The 22,330-nt window shown below is 33.3% G+C and overlaps 3 non-coding genes across 3 annotated transcripts; all 3 read right to left on the reverse strand.

The window, feature by feature from the left end:
• Window positions 1–7,557: 7,557 nt before the first annotated feature.
• On the reverse strand, window positions 7,558–7,628 carry TRNAG-GCC (transfer RNA glycine (anticodon GCC)). Its single transcript has one exon. It is a non-coding gene; the product is annotated as a tRNA-Gly (tRNA).
• A 2,612-nt stretch (window positions 7,629–10,240) lies between these two features.
• Window positions 10,241–10,311, reverse strand: TRNAG-GCC (transfer RNA glycine (anticodon GCC)). Its single transcript has one exon. It is a non-coding gene; the product is annotated as a tRNA-Gly (tRNA).
• Window positions 10,312–12,458: 2,147 nt separating this feature from the next.
• On the reverse strand, window positions 12,459–12,529 carry TRNAG-GCC (transfer RNA glycine (anticodon GCC)). Its single transcript has one exon. It is a non-coding gene; the product is annotated as a tRNA-Gly (tRNA).
• Between the last annotated feature and the right edge of the window lie 9,801 nt (window positions 12,530–22,330).

Consider the following 22,330-nt stretch of genomic DNA (forward strand, 5'->3'; position numbering starts at 1 on the left):
GGCTTCAAAAATTGGGTTTCCGATTATGACGTTATTTATAGTATATTTGGCATCATGTCATACATATATAGATCTACTAATATAGTTGAATCTCCTTCTGTCTCTAGCTCATATATGACATATAAAACATGACAGGTACATTTTGTATACCTTAAATTGCATTTTAACATAATATTTTAAGTCATTTATATGCTAGATGGTTATAGCTTTTTGCAAATTAGGGTTTTCGTAAAAAAATTTTGTGGGAATGTTTGAAATATATTGCTCGGCTATATTTAGAAAATAAACAATTTTTAAAATAAATAGGCTAAGTTTAATTAATAGTAATAGAAGATAATATTTCCATACCTTCGCCGAAACCAAAATAGAACAAGTATTAAAAATTTTAATATAAAATAAGTAACAATGTAATATAAAATATATTTCTTATATTGTGCATTGCGGACTGCATACATCTAAAATAACTGAAACAGTTATGGATTATTGAAAACGATTTTTTGCAAATAATTTCACAGTTCAAATTTATGAATGGACAATATTATAAAGTTAAACATGCACGTTAAGTTAACGTGTCATTTATATATTGGAGAAATGTTTATATTGGAGCGAAAGTTTCGATAATGGTCAACTGATTATATCTGGACGGAGGAAAGCCTCTACCCTAACTAGTCGAAATATTAAACATTTGACAGCATTCAGGCCCAAATCCCTCTCGTTTTTCTTGCCACAATACAGTTAAAAACTTTCTCTGTCAGATTTGAATATTTGGAAATATTGTGTCCGAACAAACAACCTCGTCTGGAATGTTATCAATGGAATTAGAGAACTAGAAAGTTTTATTAAATAATTTTCGGGTTTTGTTGTCAATATTTTACGATTGGTTTTTAGGAGTTTTCTGTTTGTAACAGGTTAATTGAAAAGTCCCCGGCCTACGATAGTAAAACGCTTTTTTTGGCAAAATTACTTGTTTTTATTCAACATAATTCCCTTCAAGGCTGATACACTGATTACAGCGACGCTCCAACTTTGCGATACTGAACATTTCTTCCCAGCGAACATTCTATTGAAATCTGAGGACAGAAAATAGTCGCTGGGGGCCAGATCTGGAGAATACCGTGGATGAGAAAGCAATTCGAAGCTCAATTTATGGATTTTTGCAAACGTTTTCACTGACTTGTGACACGGTGCATTTATTTGGTGAAGCAGCAATTTCTTTTTCTTCAAGTGCCGACTGTTACGTTTTCCCACGCTTTGGAGCGGGTTTGTCGTGTGCAGTCCACTGGGATGACTGACGATTGAACTTTGGAGTGAAATGAACTCGGGTTTATCACACTTGATCATATTCAAACACTGCTCCGAAACATCAGCTAGTCGTTGTTTTTGGTCAAAAGTGAGCTCGCGCGACACCCAGCTTGCACAGACATTTCTCATACTCAAATATGTGTGAATGGTATGATGTACAGTTCCGGTAGATATATTTAGATTCTGGTCTGCTATTTCACTCAATTTCAATTTACGCTCATTCAAAATCATTTTGTGGATTTTTTTAATGTTTTCGCAGGTAACAACCTTTTTTGGGCGTCCATGGCGTTCACCATCTTCGGTACTCATTTCACCACATCTAAACTTATCATACCAATCTTGATGGTTGATTTTCCTGGAGCAGTATCCGAAAACTCGGCATCAAGCCAAGTTCTTGCTTCCCCTATTTTATCAACACGCGAAATTCCTTCTTATCCATTTTTTTCACAATAACATAAGTAGCTTGACAAAAAATTTTATAATTCACAAAATTATGATCGGGCAGCTTTTATATTTATACACGCATCTTTGAGGGTTAGAGCTAATTAAAAATATTGGGATTTAATTCTAGTAGCGCCATCTATGTGTCAGACCGGGGACTTTTCAATTGACGTGTTAAAGTTTTCAATATCACCGTGACAAAACTTTAACACATCAGACATTTTTCGCTTTTATATTTTCAGCTTTTAGATTCTACAAGTAAGTACAGAATCTCTATATTCTAATTCTACAGACACAAAGTAAATAGTTGGAGACGAAGCAGTTATTGCTAATTTGAAGGCTTCGCGTAAAGTTATACCGCTGTAAAGTTATAGCGCATTTATGACAAAAAAAAATTATCAAAATTGTTAATTTTTATTTCGGTAATTCCCTTATAATTTTTATAATTTCAATCGGTCTCTCGCAGCGTATCATATAAGGTTTTGAAATAATATTGATCAATTCAACATTGTGTTTACCACATGAGTATAGATCACATTCTGGCTTATTCCAACAAATTTCAATAATACTGAGTTACTTATGCACTTTGAAAATTGAGCAATGTGTCCTGAAAAATATTCTTTAATGAATTTGGACATATTTTTTTTGTTTTTTTTTTATTAATCTCTTAGAACTTCAACAATCTGCCCGTGGACTAGTCTAACTTATTCTAGAAATTATTAAATCTCACTCTATGTGTCTGTTAATGAGTTCGTATGGCAGTTTGTGTTTGAACCTATGCACTACACTGTCATTGCGCAAATTTGACTATTTGACGAGTATATTGGGATGCACTAAGAGCCTTTCAGAGTACTTGGCCCTGACACTTCGATTCACTAGGGGACCTAAGTATTGGCTTATACAGCAACACCTTGTTATCTAATGATAATTTAGATTTATGCCCTATCAGCCTATAAATTTGGTTTAGTTTAAGTCCAAGCTGTTTGCATTTCGTCACTATGTTTTTTCCAAGTCAAACATCGATCAAAACGTATTCCTAGATATTTAACTTTGTCTGCTTGAGGAAGTTCATGATTATTCAATTTAACTGATGAACAAGTTCCTATACAAAAGGTGAATGTTTTTCAACTACAATTCGACTATGTTAAGATCAAGTTGGATGTTTTTGTGGCTGATATTGGATCCTCGCGTGATAAAACCGCTGTATCGTATATGTTCCAACAGTAGTTTTTGTTGAGGTCGGTAGGTCGGCTATATACAATTGATATAACAATGGGCCAAGAACACTGCCCCGCGGAACACCCGAATATTCTACTAATAACTTCCGCTTTGTCTTTATCATTCCTAGTCCAGGTATTGTTGTAAATTTTAATGGATGGATTATGTTGTTGATGTTTTTTAATGTTTTTTGTTACTTTCCAGAGAGAATATACCGTTGCATTAGTTGGCCTTAAGTTTTCTAAATATATTTGAATTCCTTGATTTTGTTCGTAAATTATTATCGCTTTCAGCTCTTTTGTTGCCTTATGGAATTTTCTTGAAGGTTTTTCGCAGTTTTCTCTTTCCAGAATTTGTTTTACTTGTAGGTGATGATATAGTACCATGCGGCTTCTTGTATAGTTTTTGCCACATGTTTTTGCTACTATTTCTGCATATCTTTTTCTTTTCAAAGGTAAATTTAGGGATATTAAAATGCCTAGTTCCTCTCTAAATGATGGCCAGTGTTATGCAAAGTTTTGTTATAGTTTTGTTGATAGTTTTGTTTTGCTGATAATATTTGAGTTGGTTGTTATATTAACTGGTGAGTGATCAGATAATAGATCAAAGCATGATTCAACTTCGCACGTTTTCGTGTCAATATACTTTTGTAACACAAAAGTATATGGTATCGGAATCTGACGACCAATATGTTGGCTCACTAGTAGGGATATGATGTAAATTATGTGCCTTCATTGCTCTGGCCAATTATCGATTTGGCAGTATAAACAAAAGAATTGCCTCGCTGAAGAATATAATTTTGACCGGCAGTTTTCGTTCCGTATTTGGTTTGATACTGTGCGATGGCTAATATAATGTAAATTACTCTATTAATTTTCTCAGAAAGTAATTTTATCTCCAGCCAACTTTCTGAGATTTTCACGTACTACTATGTATGATTGCAATTTTTATATAAATATAGCAGTTTTTAAATGGAGAATATTAGGTATTATGCTAATTTATTTATTATTGATTTTTTTAAGAGGTATAATGAAGAATATAGGGTGCTAAATTGTTGTCGTGGAGCGTATGTGACGCTATAATGAAATCATTTTCCAGGAATAAGTCACTTGGATTTATAATAGGTTTTTCAGTTAGATAAACACGCAAATATCCATCCTTTGAACAGGATTTCAACGTCTCTCGCATCAATAAGAGGAAGTTGGATGCTGTACTATCAAGATGGTTAACATTATAGATATATTTTATTATAATTCCTCTCTACAGGAATTTGAATATTTTACTTCGCCTATAAACAAACTATTTATTGTTTGTAGTTTCACTGAGGTGTAAAATGATTTTTATGGTGCTAAACATGCTGATTTTCACGCCAAATATAGAATATTTGCAAAAAAAATTACCATACTACTTAAATTAAAAAAACTGTGGTTGAAATACATATACATTCATATAAGATAATATATTGTGTAAAAATTGAGTAACATTTTTTATTTTCCTGGTGCCTTTTTCTGACGATGAAGTTTTCTTTAGATAAATCTGGTTTATTTGGTGATATTCTTGTCTTTATATTCAGCTCCTTAGCTTTTATTTTGTATAGCTTAACATAATTCCTTTCCGTTTCGTATATTTTATGATATTATTATTCTCTTATATAAACCTCTCAATTAAACACATAAAATTCCACAGCTAATATGAGAATTAGAGTGTGGAACTATGGATATTTTATTATGACTAAATACTTAACTGTACAAGATTGTTTTACATTACTAGAAAATTAATCCTTTTTTCGTTGCACTTAATAATTTTAAAGATCCTCCGTCTTTGATTTTTAATGTAATACTTTTTCCTCTTAATATCATCATCCTAATACCATTCAAGGAAACAAGAGTTATTAAGTGCTTGTATGTATTGTGATATCCAATATCAGCCACAAAAATCCTTCAACTTCAAGTCGAATTGTGGTTTAAAATGAATCAAAGCATATGAGACAAAATAAACCCTTGTGACATTCACCCATTGTAGAAAAACATGTCCCTCAGTTGAATAATCAAGAACTTCTTATAGAACTTATATGTATATATATATATATATATATATACATATATATATATATATATATATATATATATATATATATATATATATAGTATTGTAGGAATGTTCGTCGGGTCGGTCGGTCGGTCGAAATGTGTGGCTGCCGCTGCGATCATTTATCAGAACACTCACTACTATCTTTGGAAGGAATTTGCACGGGAACTAAAAACACTGATTGAATCAAAGTTGTTTATTCTAACTTACAATTGATACATGTGGTCTATGGGAGAATGGACAGGATATTAGGTTAAGGTGAAGGAAGTACGGTAGCGCTGTGGAAGTGGTACTGTTACAGGGGGACGGTGATAAGAAAAAAGAGCGAGACGTCGTCGTGATGGCCTTTTATACTCCAGAACTGCATGGTACCAATCCACCGGCGTTGCCAACCTTTGTAGTTGTTGATAGTGAATTGGTGGTGGCCTAAAGGGTTGTGGCGGTCGCCACATAACTCCCCTCCTAGTGGAACAGCCGTGGAACGTACCTATATGTGGTGCATGTTCCGGGATGCACCCGCAATCACGCAAACAAACGCCCGGGGACTGCTGATGAGATGGGGATCCCAACCTGAGCGAGGAGTTTTACGGGATCAGCCGCCATCGGAGCTGTAGCAGGACGTCGTTCGTCTTGAGGCGTTTAGCTTTGTTTGAGGGTACCTGTAAATGTGTTACGTGTCCCGTTTCGTGATGCGATGGTGCTCATGTGTTGCTGGTATACATGATGGGCTTCTGTGGTTTTCGTCCATCAGGCTAGTCTCGTGGGATGTAGTCGACCACGTGACGTTGATGAGTTCCGTTCCTCGTGCTATCCTTCCATGCACGTGTCAAGCACCTGTCGAGTGGCTTATGTTGAGTTGATTTACCTGTTAGGCACTTTGATCACGTCGGGGTCACCAATTGTAGGAATGTTCGTGGGGTCGGTCGGTCGGTCGAAATGTGTGGCTGCCGCTGCGATCATTTATCAGAACACTCACTACTATCTTTGGAAGGAATTTGCACGGGAACTAAAAACACTGATTGAATCAAAGTTGTTTATTCTAACTTACAATTGATACATGTGGTCTATGGGAGAATGGACAGGATATTAGGTTAAGGTGAAGGAAGTACGGTAGCGCTGTGGAAGTGGTACTGTTACAGGGGGACGGTGATAAGAAAAAAGAGCGAGACGTCGTCGTGATGGCCTTTTATACTCCAGAACTGCATGGTACCAATCCACCGGCGTTGCCAACCTTTGTAGTTGTTGATAGTGAATTGGTGGTGGCCTAAAGGGTTGTGGCGGTCGCCACAGTATATATAGTGTAAGTTAATACTTACGCCCATTTGGACCTATGGTATTGAAATGTGAGGTACTACTAGCAAATCTAACATAGATATCCTCCAGAGGTTTCAGAATAAAGTGTTGCGGGTCATCGTGGATCCCCCATATTACGTGTCCAACAAACTGATTGAGTGCGATATCCCCATAGAACCCATAACGAGTATGATTCGGAGTGTTAATGCGAAGTACTCTGAAAGACTATTAGTGCATCCCAATGCACTCGCCAAACAGTTAAAGTGCGCGACAACAGTGTAGTGTATAGACTCAAACGCAAACTACCAATTAATATACATTTAGAGTAAGATTTAATAGTCACTAGAATAAGCTTGGATAGTTTTTAGAATAAGTTAGGATATACTTTAAAGTATGATAGAATAGTATCTAGAATAAGATTTAGACTATAAGTTGTACAGCAGATTACTTACTGAAGTGATCTTCTCCAGGTCAGAATAGTTATATTATATAATAGAAATCATATAATAATACTTATTGCCCGCGGGCAGATTGTTGTCGTTCTAGGAGATTAATAAATAAATAAAACTATTATGTTATTTGAAGACTTTGAGCGGAATTTTCGTCCAATAAGACAATTCATTGTCTTCGACATGTTATTTCCTGAAAACGTTTTTTACCACCTTTAAATAGTTGAAATCAGAACTGACAAAAGGATGAAGCAGTGTTACCATAATTTTTTAATAGTGATGGGTTTCACCAGCAAATTACTTTAAGATTCAAGAACTTCATAAAACAATAAATGAATGGAATGGAAAATGCAATTTTAAATGTTTCACGATCAGCGTTTGTACACACTGAAAACTCAGTAATATTGAATGGAAAGGTCTTATTTTTGCGACGATATATCATAACCATTTAACAGTTAAGTTAGGTTATTCGGTCGCTGTTTATATTGATATTTTTCATTCTCACCAATGGATATCGGCGATCAAAATACATGCAAGCATCTAATACATTATATAAGCTCTTTACAAAAGACTACTTATTTCGATGGGATATTTGTCACTATATGAAAGTAGGCACTCCATATGTCACACTGAAACCTCTTACATACAATTCAGATTCTTTTATTTCCTCAATTTCACACACACAACTATTAACTCAATTTCACAAAATAAAGAAACCTATTTCAAGGTTTTAGTTTATCAGTAAAAAGCTTTATTAATAAAATATTGCATCGGCCGGGAATCGAACCCGGGCCGCCCGCGTGGCAGGCGAGCATTCTACCACTGAACCACCGATGCTTGCCTTTCCCTTCTCATCTATTACCATGGAACGAAATAACGGCCTACATATGAAACATCGAAATCTCAAAAATATTTAATAATAGAAAGTAATACCGTTTGCTCCGTGCTTCACAGTTTACACGAGTTAAAACCAGAGATCATTTCGTATAATATTCATCTTTTTTATTTATCTGCACTGTTTGTATGTAAAATGACATAGCATAGAAACAGTTTTGGAAATAATATGTTTATTGTTTCTCTCAAATGTAAAAAATGATGTTTTAAATATGCAGTCTTATGATTTTCATACAAAGTAGCTAATAGATAGCTAGTAGATAATACATATGAATAATAATTCCTTCTGAAGGTTTATGTACAAAATATGAGCAAATCTTTTTTATTGAAGTTACGTAATTGTGACTGATGCTTTTTTTCACAATATTTTCAGAATCAGATAACTCATAAAAGTCTCCTGATATTGGTGATCATAATATATATCAATATTCTTTTAGGGTATTGAAATATTCCTTGGTATTTGTTTTGTTTAAATTGGGATTCTTCACTCCTAATATGAGAAGTGGATTACAAACGTAGTAAATTAAATAATAGTAATTGTTTATCGATTATTCCAGGGATATATATGTTGTGCCTATTGAAATAAAACCAGAAACAGTCTCGCTTCATCACATACATACAGTGGGTGATAGTGTTTTTCAAAATTATTTAGTTAAAATACTATGTTTTTGCGTCTTGTGTTTGACAACTAATTTTTGTTTATTCTTATAGAAAGAAACATATAAGATTCAAGGAAGGGAATTTAACAGAAGCAAGTTTGAAAGTTCAGTTTTATATTTTTGGAATGTTTATGAATCTTTTAATAATGTGTCAATAAATTTGTACGATTTTTTTTAAATTAGTAGCTAAATAGTTATGAATATTCACCGCATTTTGAAGTATTGAAGCAAACATATTGGGCGAATTTTCAGTACGTGGAAATTGAATACATTTTGCTAATGCTTTTTTATATTTCAAAAGGCCAACAGCTAATATTTCGAGAATATTTTATAATTTGTTTTTATATTCAATTTGTTATTACTTTTATTTTGGATTTATTACATTTTGGTTTTATATATACTGTACACCAGATATATCTACATCATATATTAGAATACAATCGATAAATAAAAGACCAAATAATTCGTAATTAATAAAAAAAAGCTCGGTACGAATGAATTTTTAATATTATTTTCAATTAATTACACATGATGTTTTGAGTTTTCCTGAAATACTGGCTATTTATTAGGTTGCAATTAGATATATAGAGACACACACAGTTATGATACATTATGGCTAACAGATGGCATACAATCCAATGCTATTTTGAACATGTTTACTAAATTGTTGTTGTGGTAAAGAAACATTTGTAATTCTTGTATAATGGGTTCTCTTCTCTGTTGGATTAGGAGCACAACGCTTATCAACTTCCTTCCGCATCTGAATTTCCCATAAAATAAATTTGTAAAAATTTATGATCTGCATAAGATAGTGGTAACAACAACCCCAGTAAGTGAAAAATTTGTTCTTGCATCTGCAATTTTTAAATATTTGTCCAATAATTATTTCTGATATATATTTTAATACAAACTTGAATATTATAGAAAAATATTTGTAATATTTTATTGTACATCAGTAAGTAACAAAGATATGTATATACACAGTAAATAAGATAAAATGTTATGGTATACCTTGAAAGTGGGATGAAATTGGCACAAGGAAATAGAAACATAGAAGATGGATCGACATATTAGTTGGTTTTAAAATGTCAAATATTATGGTAGCGGTTAATAAAAAAGACATATTAGTTAATCAATAATATGTAGTAGCATCTGTAGTTAGCTAAAATTAAATTTACCTACTGAGAATAAAGATATAAAAATTCTAATTAGTTGTTCATTTTAAACTATTCTTTCTCTCTGATTTCTGAAAAACGGGAGATACATCAAAAAAAAAACAAAATTGTTGTTTTTATTTCATTTCGAACGTTTTCATATTTAATCACCTTTTAAACGTGCCCTGGACTTCCACAAATAATTCGAGACCCAAATTATCCAAATCGGTCCAGCCGTTCTCGAGTTTTAGCGAGATTATATATATATATATATATATATATATATATATATATATATATATATATATATATATATATATATATATATATGTAGATGTAGTAAGGTTTATTCGAGTCATGATTGTTTGGTCACTATTGAAATATAATATTTTGATAATACCTAATCCTGGCGATGTTCTGGTGCTTCAGGTTTTCATTAGTGAAGCATTATCTTTCATTAAATGTCGGTTGATAAAATATTAGCAATGTAAAGTAATTAATTCTTCAAACTAGTGACTTGTAAATACTCATTTTTTCGTTTACATTATCTTGGATATCTACTTCGACAAGCAAGAGTCTTTATAAATAATTCGGATCTCTTTTATGCATTGGACGATATCTTAAAAATGTCGTTTACTTTAATAAAGAATTCAAAAGCGTAATTAAAAAGGTGACTTTTTACTTATATTTTTTAACGATTTTTTAAATAAGTAATTTATAACTCAAAATATTATAAAACAATTGCATCGACCGGGAATCGAACCCGGGCCGCCCGCGTGGCAGGCGAGCATTCTACCACTGAACCACCGATGCTTGTGTTTTCTTGCTCTATTATTAACATCTTGCAAAAATTTGTTCTAAATATAAAAAATATTCTAAAAATACGTAATAATAGAAAGTAACATCGCTTCCTACCTGTATCGCAACTATTAAAACTAGAGATTGTCTCGCTTCATCGCACTCGCGTCACACTGTTCTAGCAAAGTTTACAGCAGGAAACATTTTGGTTTACATAAAAAATATTAACTTTAACTTTAAACCAATGATGCTTATGTTATGTTGTTCATATATGGTCGATCTAACTAATAGTAAACTGTAAAATACTGGTAAATTTATTTTCTTTAAGAAATTAACATGGTATTCCTTTTCCTTCGGCGTCAAGATATCTTAAGTTTAGGGTCTGTATAGGTCAGGGTATACCACAAATATATTGACAAATATCTTGGTCTTGGAACTGAAGATATTTAAATAACATAAAATTAGTAATTTTACTATAATGTATTGCAATTAATTGCAAATTAATATTTTACTTATCATACTGTATTAGATTTTATTTAGCTTGCTATTACTTTAATCAATCTAGCATGTTCAATTAATGGGAAAGAAAGAAGATCTCCTAACATATATATTCATCTAGTGCTACACATTGACTGTATCTCGACAAGTTAGAGCACGTTGAATTTAAAAATCGATGAAAAAGGCTTCAGGTAATGTCGCCAGAAAGAGATTTCCTGTGAACATGTTTCCCTATGAGTGAACAACAATCGATTGTTGTATTTAATTGTAATATTAATTAAGTATTACTGATGCAAATTTAATTAATTTCCTAACTTTTTTAAGTTTTTGAATACAGGATACAATAATATTCTTTAACACAAAGCAGTTCAAAAGTTATTTTTCTGACTAAATCCATTTAATTTTTTATTTCATATTTAGTTTTATGCGAAAACAAAACAAAAGTGCGAAAAAATAAATGGTAAAGCTGAAAAATAGAATCATTAATCTACACAGAACAACCTTTTTATACATTTTGAAGAGAATATTTAGAGCCAAATGAGAGGGAGTATACCAAACAATAACAGTTCAATTGAAAAGTAACCGGCCTGACACATAGACGGCGCTACTAGAATTAAGTCCATATGTTTTTCAGTTAGTCCTAACCCTCTCAAGATACGTGTATAAATTTGACAGCTGTCCATGCAGCTGTCAAAGATAGTAAACGAATAGATTTTTAATTCACCTAGAATAAAACTTTACATTCACCAGACCCATGTATAATACTCATCTTATCTATTACAAATGATAAATACGAATAGAAGTTTAAGCAGGCGCTGTCGGTGAGGGCGTCTTGCTTACCGAGTTTATGCCTAAAGGGACCACAATAAATTCGGACAGGTACTGCGAGACGTTGACGAAACTCAAAAGGGCCATCCAAAATCACCGGAGAGGAAGACTGACCAATGGCGTTAGGCTGCACCACCACTACGCGCGTCTGCATATCTACCGACAGATCATCACTGGATAAATTCAGCTGAAAATTGCTTGATAATGCTCCCTACAGCCCTAATCTTGCTCCCAGCACCTTTCAAGTGTCTCCGAAATGGAAGCAACACTTGGGTGGACAACGATTCAGTAAAGATGAAGAGGTGAAGGAAGCGGTCACTAATTGCCTCGGCCGCCTAACGGCGGATATCTTCGAAGCGAGCTTTCCGAAGCGGATAGCTCTTCAGCAAAAATGCGTAGAAAAATCTAATGACTATGTAGGAAAATGGTTTAAAGTATAAGCTTTCAGATGGTATACCTGTTTATTATAATAAAAAATGTCTTACATCTGAAAAAAAATGTGTTAACATTATTTTTACTTGCCCCTCGTACCTTGCTATGAACCTTAATCCAAATATTCATTGATCATAGAAAAGAACACCCGAAATGGAATCTAACAGGAAGGAAATTTCAGTTATGAGGACATAATTTTGTTAATGGTGCTACCCTTATATATTTTGGGCTAAGTAAAGTAAATATAATAAAATCCTTTCAGTACAAAATCTTAAAAAGTATCGTAGATCCCAGATTCCAAAGGAATGGTACAAAAAGCTAAGATAGTTTTGGCAAACTATAACTATTTCCACCTTATTGAAAATTTTTTTGTTTCTATAAATATTTTGGTTTTATAAAAATACTGCATCGGCCGGGAATCGAACCCGGGCCGCCCGCGTGGCAGGCGAGCATTCTACCACTGAACCACCGATGCTTAGTCTTTCGTTTCTATATACAACAAAATCAAATAGAATTTATTTGTTAAGTATCTAAAAAGCGGTAAATCGTGAAATTGATTAATACAACATTGCAATTATAGGTTAGATATAGTCGGTCAATGTATACGTAATGTCAACGCTGCTGTAAATTTGCGATTTTATGTCCGTTTTATTTTATTTTACCAATAGGTGCTTGCAAATCTTAAACATTTTCTGCATGTTATTTACTCTTCCGCAAAATGGCGCATGATTCATATGACACAAACTTTCAAATTCCCGCTTCCCCTCTGCTATTAGTTGCTAAAGTATTACCTGACAGACAAGCAAAATCCTCTGAAAGTAAGTCTGTAATGTATCGATTTACTTCCCTTATAGGGACTAATTTTTCGGAACTTTATATTTCCTTCTGTATAGGAAACACTCCTGATAATAGCTTACGCTGTTGAATATACAATACAAGCCACAAGAAATCTGAAGGGCTTTTTGTCTCATAAAACCAAATTGTAATTTTTTAAGATGAAGAAGCATATGTTATTTTATAATAGAAACAATTGTGTTAGAAAAAATGTTCAGCCTATGAAGATAAAAATGTATGTTCAGCTATTAAATTTATCACAAACCTTCGATAAAATATGGCATGACGGTTTTGTTCATAAGCTAGAAAAAATATTACCGAAGCAATACTCTAAGCTATTGAAATATAACATTACAGACAGAATGTTTAGAATCAAACGAGATGAAGCCTATTCTACAATAAAAGAAGATAATGCAGGTGTACCACAAGGTGTATTGGGCTAGTTCTTTCCTACTCTATACATGTAATATACCACAAAAAGAAAAAAATACGATGGCTGCATTTGCTGACAACACTTGATTTCTGCTGTCGGAGACAATAGCGAAGAAGCCACATGAAAATTACAACAAACAAGTGACAAAATAAATAACTAGACTTGAACTTGTAAAATGAAAATTAAATAAATCCCTGCATGTGCAGTTTACGTACCGTATCATTATCACTACATAGTATAAAACAAAGTCGCCTTTTCTGTCCCTATATCCCTATGTGCGCTTAAATCTTTAAAACTACGCAACGGATTTTGATGCGGTTTTTTTCAATAGATAGAGTGATTCAAGAGGAAGGTTTATATGTATAATACATGCATAATATACTAAGGCAACATTGCTAATTTTAGAGGTTTCTACCGTGATGTCGTAAATTAACATATTTTTTTAGGCTTATTTAGCAATTAGCAAAAACGCTGCCTAAGCCTACGAGTTAGATCAAATTAATGTACTACAGTATTGTACACCATAAAAAGGTCTACAAAAAGTCCGCGATGGTATATGTTTATGTTTTAGGGATAACCCACATTAACCATTTTTATTGTTAACTTTTTACGTGAGAAAATGGCTTATTTACGAAGCTATTTTAAGCAATACGGCATTAATCCTTATCGAATTAAGTACCTTAAATACAGTGTGCAATTAATATAGATCAATATGGTTCCTTACAGCATGTAAATTAAACAAATATTTTCGGAGATATTACAAATTTAAAATTTGCGTTTAAAAATGTGTAATGTAATAAAAATTGTATGAATTTAGATATTCCAAAGATAGCAGGAAATCTTCATAGTAAGTATAGGGGAAGAGGAATTGTTTTACTCCAAATTTAATGCGTGCAGGCCAAGGGCAGTAATGAATGAACCAAAAATACTGGATCGATTTTAATCATGTTTTCATTGAGTGACATAGGCATATATATTTTATGCCCGTGCAAAGTCGGAGCGGGCCGCTATGTTTTTATATACAACGTTCATATTTTTTCTGTAGTGTATTTAATTTAGTATCAGCATTGCACCCGTGCGAAGCCGGGGCGGGTCGCTAGTATATTTTAATACGTATACGTATACATAACATATTTAATATGGTAAATGTAAATGTAGTTTGAACTATACTTTATCGAAGTTTGTTAATATATTTTGTTTCGCGTGTTCACCATATTCTGCAGACATACAAAATATGAAATTTTTTAAATTGTTACTCTGGTGATTCAACAATCTGCCATAGGACTTTTTTAATACATTTAACAAATGGTTGAACACTACTACCACTAATAAAGCAACCATGATAATAATACAGTTATTTAGAAGTTGTTATAAACTAAAATCTAACTTATAAACTTATATATAAAAAAATTCTATCCTTACTAAAATTATTTTTACTATTTAATATTTCAAGGCGTTAAATGTTCGATATAAATGTTGTCTTCGTGTTGATGCATAATTTTATATGGCTTTTCGATAATAGACTTCCCGAAATATGCAGCCCGAGTAGTTTTATATAAAATTCTCCTTTCATAGCGACTTTTTCTGATAAAGTTCAAAATGGATAATGTCTTGCCGAAAATGCCATTAGCTAGCGGCTGTGTTTGATGAGGCGTAGGTATTTTCTTCGTTACTTCATGTAAAGATAATGTATACGTAACATATTTATTAGATACGTTTAGTACAATCTTAATTTACAATTAATTTGTTACTACTTTACCTATGTACTTGGATTAATTAACAAGCAAGACGAGTGCGAGAAAATACATCAATAAGTATTCCTCAATTATAAAATTATAATTATTTATTAATTATTAACTTATAGCCATAGTTTACACTAAATGTATACACTTTATAGTTCAGTACAGTTCGTATGGTTTTGTTCTGTCCAGCAACTCTATTGCTGCCACGTTAGTATGATTTAGTAATCTTCTTTCCTGTTTCAAGGCGAAATCTTGGATAACTTCGCAAATCCATTTGATATCCATGTCATCGTGGAGTTCTTCGTTGGTTACATAGCGATAGGCATTGGTAATGAATCGAAGAACCTTGTTTTGACAGCGTTGTATGACTAGTTGATTTGAATTTTTAGTGTAACCCCATATTTGCACCCTATAAAATACCCTTTAAAATTGTATTATAGATCAACCTCTTTAATTTTAGATCAAGTTGAGAGTATCTTCCGGCTAACCAGTATAGTTGTTTTATTTTGGTTCTAATGTGGGTTGCTTTTTGTCTAACGTGATCCTTCCAATTTATTCTACCGCCAAGATGGATTCCAAGGTATTTAGCTGATTCTGCTTCAGGAATCGGGCATCCATTGAGTGATAAATTAAGTTTTTATTATTTCGCCTCACTGCAAAATTAACGTGGACAGATTTGGAGCTATTAAATTGAATTTTCCAATCTTTCGTCCATTTGTAAATTTTGTTGACTGCCACTTGCACTTTTTCTATTGCTGTTTTTAAAAGCATATGATAAAACAAGGAAAACTTATTATTTCAATATGTGTATTTACATGAGAGATGAATATTTCAAAATGCGATCAATATACCCAATGGTCACTTAGGGCAAGATGATAATAAAAATAGTGTTAAGACAACAAAAGTTGATGGAAATAGGTAAACGTTGTCATAAAAAATAATCAAACATAAGTCATAACATTGTCATAAAAATTTTCATAACGTCATAAAAATTAAAAATAACTTAATTAAAGTTCGTTGAAAATATATTGTTCTTTATGCTGGAAACAGGAATGGTTTCATTCGGTTTGGATGAACTCGGTCAGGCAAATCGAAGAAATTGACAAATGACGGAATTACAAACATACGTTTGATAGATTGGAAATTAATAGCTTAGTTATTGACTTGAATGCAACATTCTTAATGTGACATTATGATTCACTGCTGACAGTTTCCAAGAGAGTGTGATGAGAGTGTAAAGAGCAGGCGCTGTCGGAGAGGGCGTCTTGCATACTTTATGCCTAAAGGGACCACAATAAATTCGGACAGGTACTGCGAGACGTTGACGAAACTCAAAAGGGCCATCCAAAATCACCGGAGAGGAAGACTGACCAATGGCGTTAGGCTGCACCACCACTACGCGCGTCTGCATATCTACCGACAGATCATCACTGGATAAATTCAGCTGAAAATTGCTTGATAATGCTCCCTACAGCCCTAATCTTGCTCCCAGCACCTTTCAAGTGTCTCCGAAATGGAAGCAACACTTGGGTGGACAACGATTCAGTAAAGATGAAGAGGTGAAAGAAGCGGTCACCAAGTGCATACATTTGCTTAAAATGTGCGAAACCAGAAAGAATATTAACTATTTAGCAGTTATGGAAAGTGCATTAGGGCAGTGATTACATTTAGTTTTATCTTGAAATATGTGAACAGAACAAACTAGGAAGAATAGATAGTGAAATGACTTTACTGTAGGAAACACTGTACTGAAGGAATCATGAACCAAGCCAAAAAGGTGAATACGCTCTCTAAGGAAAATAAAATATATTACGGGGGATATACAATTGCTAATTAGGTAGATTGGGCCTCAAACTAAGTTAGCTAACCTACAAGCTATTATAACTGTATAATTAATTTTAGTTTTTAGTCTTTCAATAATATATCCATTAAAAGGACTATGTTAAAATAAAGCATATTTAATAGTAGTATTTTTTTAAATTATTTTATTTAGATTAGAATTTTGTTGTATGTCAAAGCGAAAATGGACTAAAAGTCAGGGTTTATACGGCAACGGTGCGACGTTATGACGCCATTAATTTATATGACATGGGTTCACTCTTTTATTGAACGGACTATAGCTTATTACTTGTGCGGTATGATTATACGTGAACTCCATATGCAAGAAATGATGGATATATTTTAATTAATGTATATTGTATCAAATTTTCTTATTCTACTTATATAGCTATTAATTCTCCGTTTTCAACCGACTTCGAAAGAGGAGAAGGTTCTATATTCCGCTGTGTATTTGTTTTAATATTGTTCGCCGATTTCCCCGGCAATTGTGGACCGATTGTCAAGATTCTTCGTTTTGTTCGAAAGAGTGCACTTCCGAGGAGGTCCGATTTTATCCAAATTAGGAAATTGAACAGAACCTGAACAGATTGAGGTGAAGGGGTTGAAACCGAGGGAAATGATCAAATTTTAAAGGCACGTACAATGTTTTCACATATTTTTTATCTAAAATAATCAGATATTTGGGTATAATATTATTGCTGAGCTGATGTGTCGGAAAACCGGAAGTCGTTCAGTGCAAAAGCCATTCAGTTTGCTTTTTAAGCATTAACTATAGCAAATAAGACCTTGTAGAAGTATTGCAGGCAGTTACTTCTATACTGTATTAGGTAAGGTAGCGGACCGCGGGTCCTGAATCGCTCCTTATTTTTAATGAATGTTCCTATTTTTCCTCCAACGGACTACATCATTACTTGGCTCACCTGACATATGAGATATACACAAAATTAAATTACCAACAAAACAAATCTAAATTAATAGAATTGTTTGTTAATTTGAAATTAGTAATTAAAAAATATTATAAATAGATAGATAGCTTTATGTAAGTAATAAGCTAAATTGTCTGTATAACAGGTCAATAGAAAATTCCCCTGCCTACAATAGTAAAACATATTTTTTTGGCAAAATTAGTTTTTTTTATTCAACATAATTCCCTTTAAGGTTGATACACTGATTATAGCGGCCTTCCAACTTTTCGGTACTATTTTTGTAGTACGATTTGTCCTTTGCTTCAAAATAGGCTTCAGTTTCGGCAATCACCTCTTCACTCGACGAAAGTGTCTTCCAAGCGAGCATTCTTTTGAGGTCTGAGAACAGGAAATAGTCACTGGGGACCAGATCTGGAGAATACGGTGAATGAGGAAGCAATTCGAACCCCAATTCATGGATTCTTGCCACCGTTTTCACTGACTTGTGACACGGTGCAATGTCTTGGTGAAGCAGCACTTCCTTTTTCTACGAATGCGGCCGTTTCTCTGCGATTTCGTTCTTCAAACGGTCCAATAACGCTATGTAATAGTCGCTGTTGATGGTCCTTCCTTTTTCAGGGTAGTCAATGAAAATTATTCCGTGGGCATCCCAAAATACAGACGCCATAACCTTGCCAGCCGATTTCCCACATTTTGGAACAGGTTCATTGTGTGCAGTCAACTTGGATGACTCTCGATTGGACTTCGGAGTAAAATGATGGAGCTATGTTTCATCCATTGTCACATATCGACGCAAAAACTCGGGTTTATTACGCTTGATGATCTTCAAACACTGGTCCGAATCATCAACTCGTCTTTGTTTTTGGTCAAAAGTGAGATCGCGTGACACCCACTTTCTCAGAGCTTTCTCATACCCAAATATTCGTGAATGATAAAATGTACACATTCAGTTGATATCTTTAGAGTGTCTGCTATTTCAATGAATTTCAATTTACGGTTATTCAAAATCATTTTGTGGATTTATTTAATGTTTTCGTCGGTATCAACCTCTTTTGGACGTCCACTGCGTTTACCTTCTTCGGTGCTCATTTCACCACGTCTAAACTTAGCATATCAATCCTTGATGGTTGATTTTCCTGGGACAATGTGCAGAAAATCAAGGCAAGTTTTTGCTCCAACTGTATTTTTTTCCTTCAAAAAGCAATATTATATCAACACGCGAAATTCCTTTTTAACTTTTTTCACAATAACAAAAGTTGCTTCACTTAAAATGTTATAATTCACAAACTAATGATCCGTCAGTTGTTGAATTTATACACGCATCCTTTGAGGGTATAGGGCTAACTAAAAAACATATCGATTTAATTCTAGTAGCGCCATCTATGTGTCAGGTTGGGGACTTTTCAATTTACTTGTTATAGTAGAATATAAAATACGTGTATTAGATAGGTTAAATAAGGTTTATGATTATTTTTATTTAGTTGTTACAAGGATTATTATGTACATATTTAACCTAAGTTTGATTGTTTTTAAATTTTTAGTGAGTTCCTTATAGATATATTGAAGTCGGTTCAATTATTTTATTAAAAATATTTTATTTTGTACCAATTATTGTAGGTTGTCCAAAAATAAATCACGGGTCCAGTAAAATACAAGACAAACAGTACAGTGACGGTCTATGCATTTTAAACCAAAAGCGTATTGACACGGTAGGATTACTTCATCCCGTGTAAATATTTGATACGTTCCATGCAAAGTGCAACGTTGTAAATAGGCCGAACCGAATTGTTTACCTCCCTCGCTGCAAAACACACAGCCAATGTCAGATATTGGCAACACTTTAACGGCCAGAAAATTTCCTAAAGTAAATAGAGCTTATATGGGACACCGGTGCCAACAAATAATTAGTAAAACAATTAAGCATGTCTCCCGGTTCCCTTCGCTTTAACTGCAGGAAATTGCGAGGCGCTTCAGTTCGAAATCGATCGAGGCCATTAGTGAGAAAAGTAAATTGTTTTATGAGACCGTTTCTGCTGCATCGGCTCCATGGGTCGGGGAAATACTCTTAATGTCAGTTACCGGCAATGCTTGCGTTCATTTTTCTGTGTCGACTTTTATTATGGAAACGTTAATTTAACCGTGAAAATAATAGATTCGGATTTTGTATAGACGTTACCGAATATCGCCTGATACTTTTTAGGTCTAGTTTCGAAATAATTTATAGTTAATGGTTACAAAAATGAAAGTATATCATTATAAAGTGATGTAGCTTAATTGTGTTTAGTGTTTGTATGTCGTTGATGATCGATAATTACGTACAGATATTCAATTAATTATCTTAACATATTTCCTATGCAATAAAACATTTTATTGTAGATTTTTTAAATTAATTACAATATATAATTACAAGAACAAGATAAATTTATAAATTTATTTATTACTACTGTTCTGTTGTACTTGCATTAATATACTAGCAAGGCGAGTACGGGATTAGTACATCAGTATGTACTTCCCAAATTAAAATGTAATCTAACTACTTGAACTAAAGTAAAGAATACACTAAGTTTCGATTTGATTCGATCGAATTACTTCATACTTTCATTTGATTTTGAGGTCATCGTGCAGCACTTTGTTGGTTATGTAGTGATAAGCATTCGCAATTAATCGTAGAACTTGGCTCGGTTGGATTTCTCATTTTTTCTCAGTTCCTAGCGTTCTTCGTCCTACTGTCAGTTTTTAGAAAAAAAAATGTTTTTAAGCTTTGTAATTTAGAAAAATATACATTTAGAAAGAGAAGGATTTGAAGATTTTGCTTGATGATGCTCCCTGTGATATACATGTATATAAAGAAATATATATCTGTGCTGAGAAGTGGGTCATTACGACAATCCAAAACGAGAAAGATGATGGGGAAAATGTGATAATACATCAACATCAATGTCAAAATCAAATACCCCTGGCTCTAAGTTAATTCACTGTATCTGGTGTGGTATACCATGCGCTGCTGAAGCCTAATAAATCACTACCGTATCACTGTCGACTACAATTAATCTGTTTGAGCGGAGCACCGCGTAAAAAACTTCCGGAATACAAGCAAATGCATCACAATGATATTTTTCAACATGACACCGCTTGATTCCATCTTATAAAATCCGTGAAAACATAAAACATATTCCAGTTATGCTTCTTCTCATTTCCACTTGTTAAGACATATGAGTCGTGAAGTGCCTAGCAAGCGCGTGACTAACAGGTCAATTGAAAAGTCCCCAGCTTGACACATAGATGGCGCTACTAGAATTACATCCATATGTTTTTTAGTTAGCCCTAACCCTCAAAAGATGCGTGTATAAATTTGACGCCATCGAGGCGATCGAAAAAACTGAGGCCTATTTTGAAGTCAAGTACAAATCGTACTACAAAAATGCTATCGAAAAGTTGGAAGGTCGCTATAATCAGTGTATCACCCTTGAAGGTGGAAATTGTGTTGAATAAAAAAAAACTAATTTTGCCAAAAAAATTGTTTTACTATAGTAAGCCGGGGACTTGTCAATTGACTTGTTACTTACCGATAAATACCAATAAAATGGACAGATTAGTGGATTGTCTTAAGAGATACACCGTTATTTCGAGATGAAATCCGTAAATTGCCCGGAAATGAACAGAAAAGAAGATCTTTCGCAATAAAGCGTCAAATTAAAAAAGTACTTTAAATTTCATTTACAGACCTTGTTAATATGGTTTGTGAAGAACTGATAGAATATATTCCATAATGTTCAACAATCTTTTCTCATCTTCAAGTTAACATGGCGATACCTTGTTGAAAAAAATGACGTTAATTTGACAATAATCCAGGACACCACACAAACAATAAAATGAGTTATTCTGCAGACGCAATGCTCATGTTATCTAGGGACCAACGGCATTCTGCTACTATCCGAAAATAGATTATGGTGAAAATAAATTAATTATAGTTCGGGAAATGACAACTGTTGGTAAAACATTAAAGAGTAATTTCAAGACCATAAAATACTGTGGTGAATTTACCGGGTTATATTGTTATCTATTTGTGTTATGGGAAATGAATCAAAACACTTCTTGGCTAACATTCAAGAATATACTAGTTGTTTTCAAATGTCCACTGTTTCTGCACTTAATTTTGCAACAACTTTCTATGTGATTCTTGTCTTGGTGTCTTGTACACATTCTCTTGTGGTTCTATTCTGATTGCTTATGGAGGAATGGAGTAACACGATTTCTATATACCTCTAACAAAATAGACCAAAGAGAAGGACGTTTTCGAATGAAATAAAGCATTGTCGAACCTAATGTGTTTCTAAGTCATTTAATGGTGACATCACAAACATCATTTAATTTGAGCTTCAGCGATTCATTCGATTAGACCGTTCAATAAATTACTTATATCATAAAACATATTTTTATATATTTTATAATATATAAAATTGTTATATGTAAAATTATTATATATAAAATTATCATATATT

The sequence above is a fragment of the Rhynchophorus ferrugineus genome, unplaced genomic scaffold (genome assembly GCF_030347505.1).
Source record: "Rhynchophorus ferrugineus isolate W39M unplaced genomic scaffold, kcgeb_rfMv2 rfM2, whole genome shotgun sequence".
Taxonomy (NCBI): domain Eukaryota; kingdom Metazoa; phylum Arthropoda; class Insecta; order Coleoptera; family Curculionidae; genus Rhynchophorus; species Rhynchophorus ferrugineus.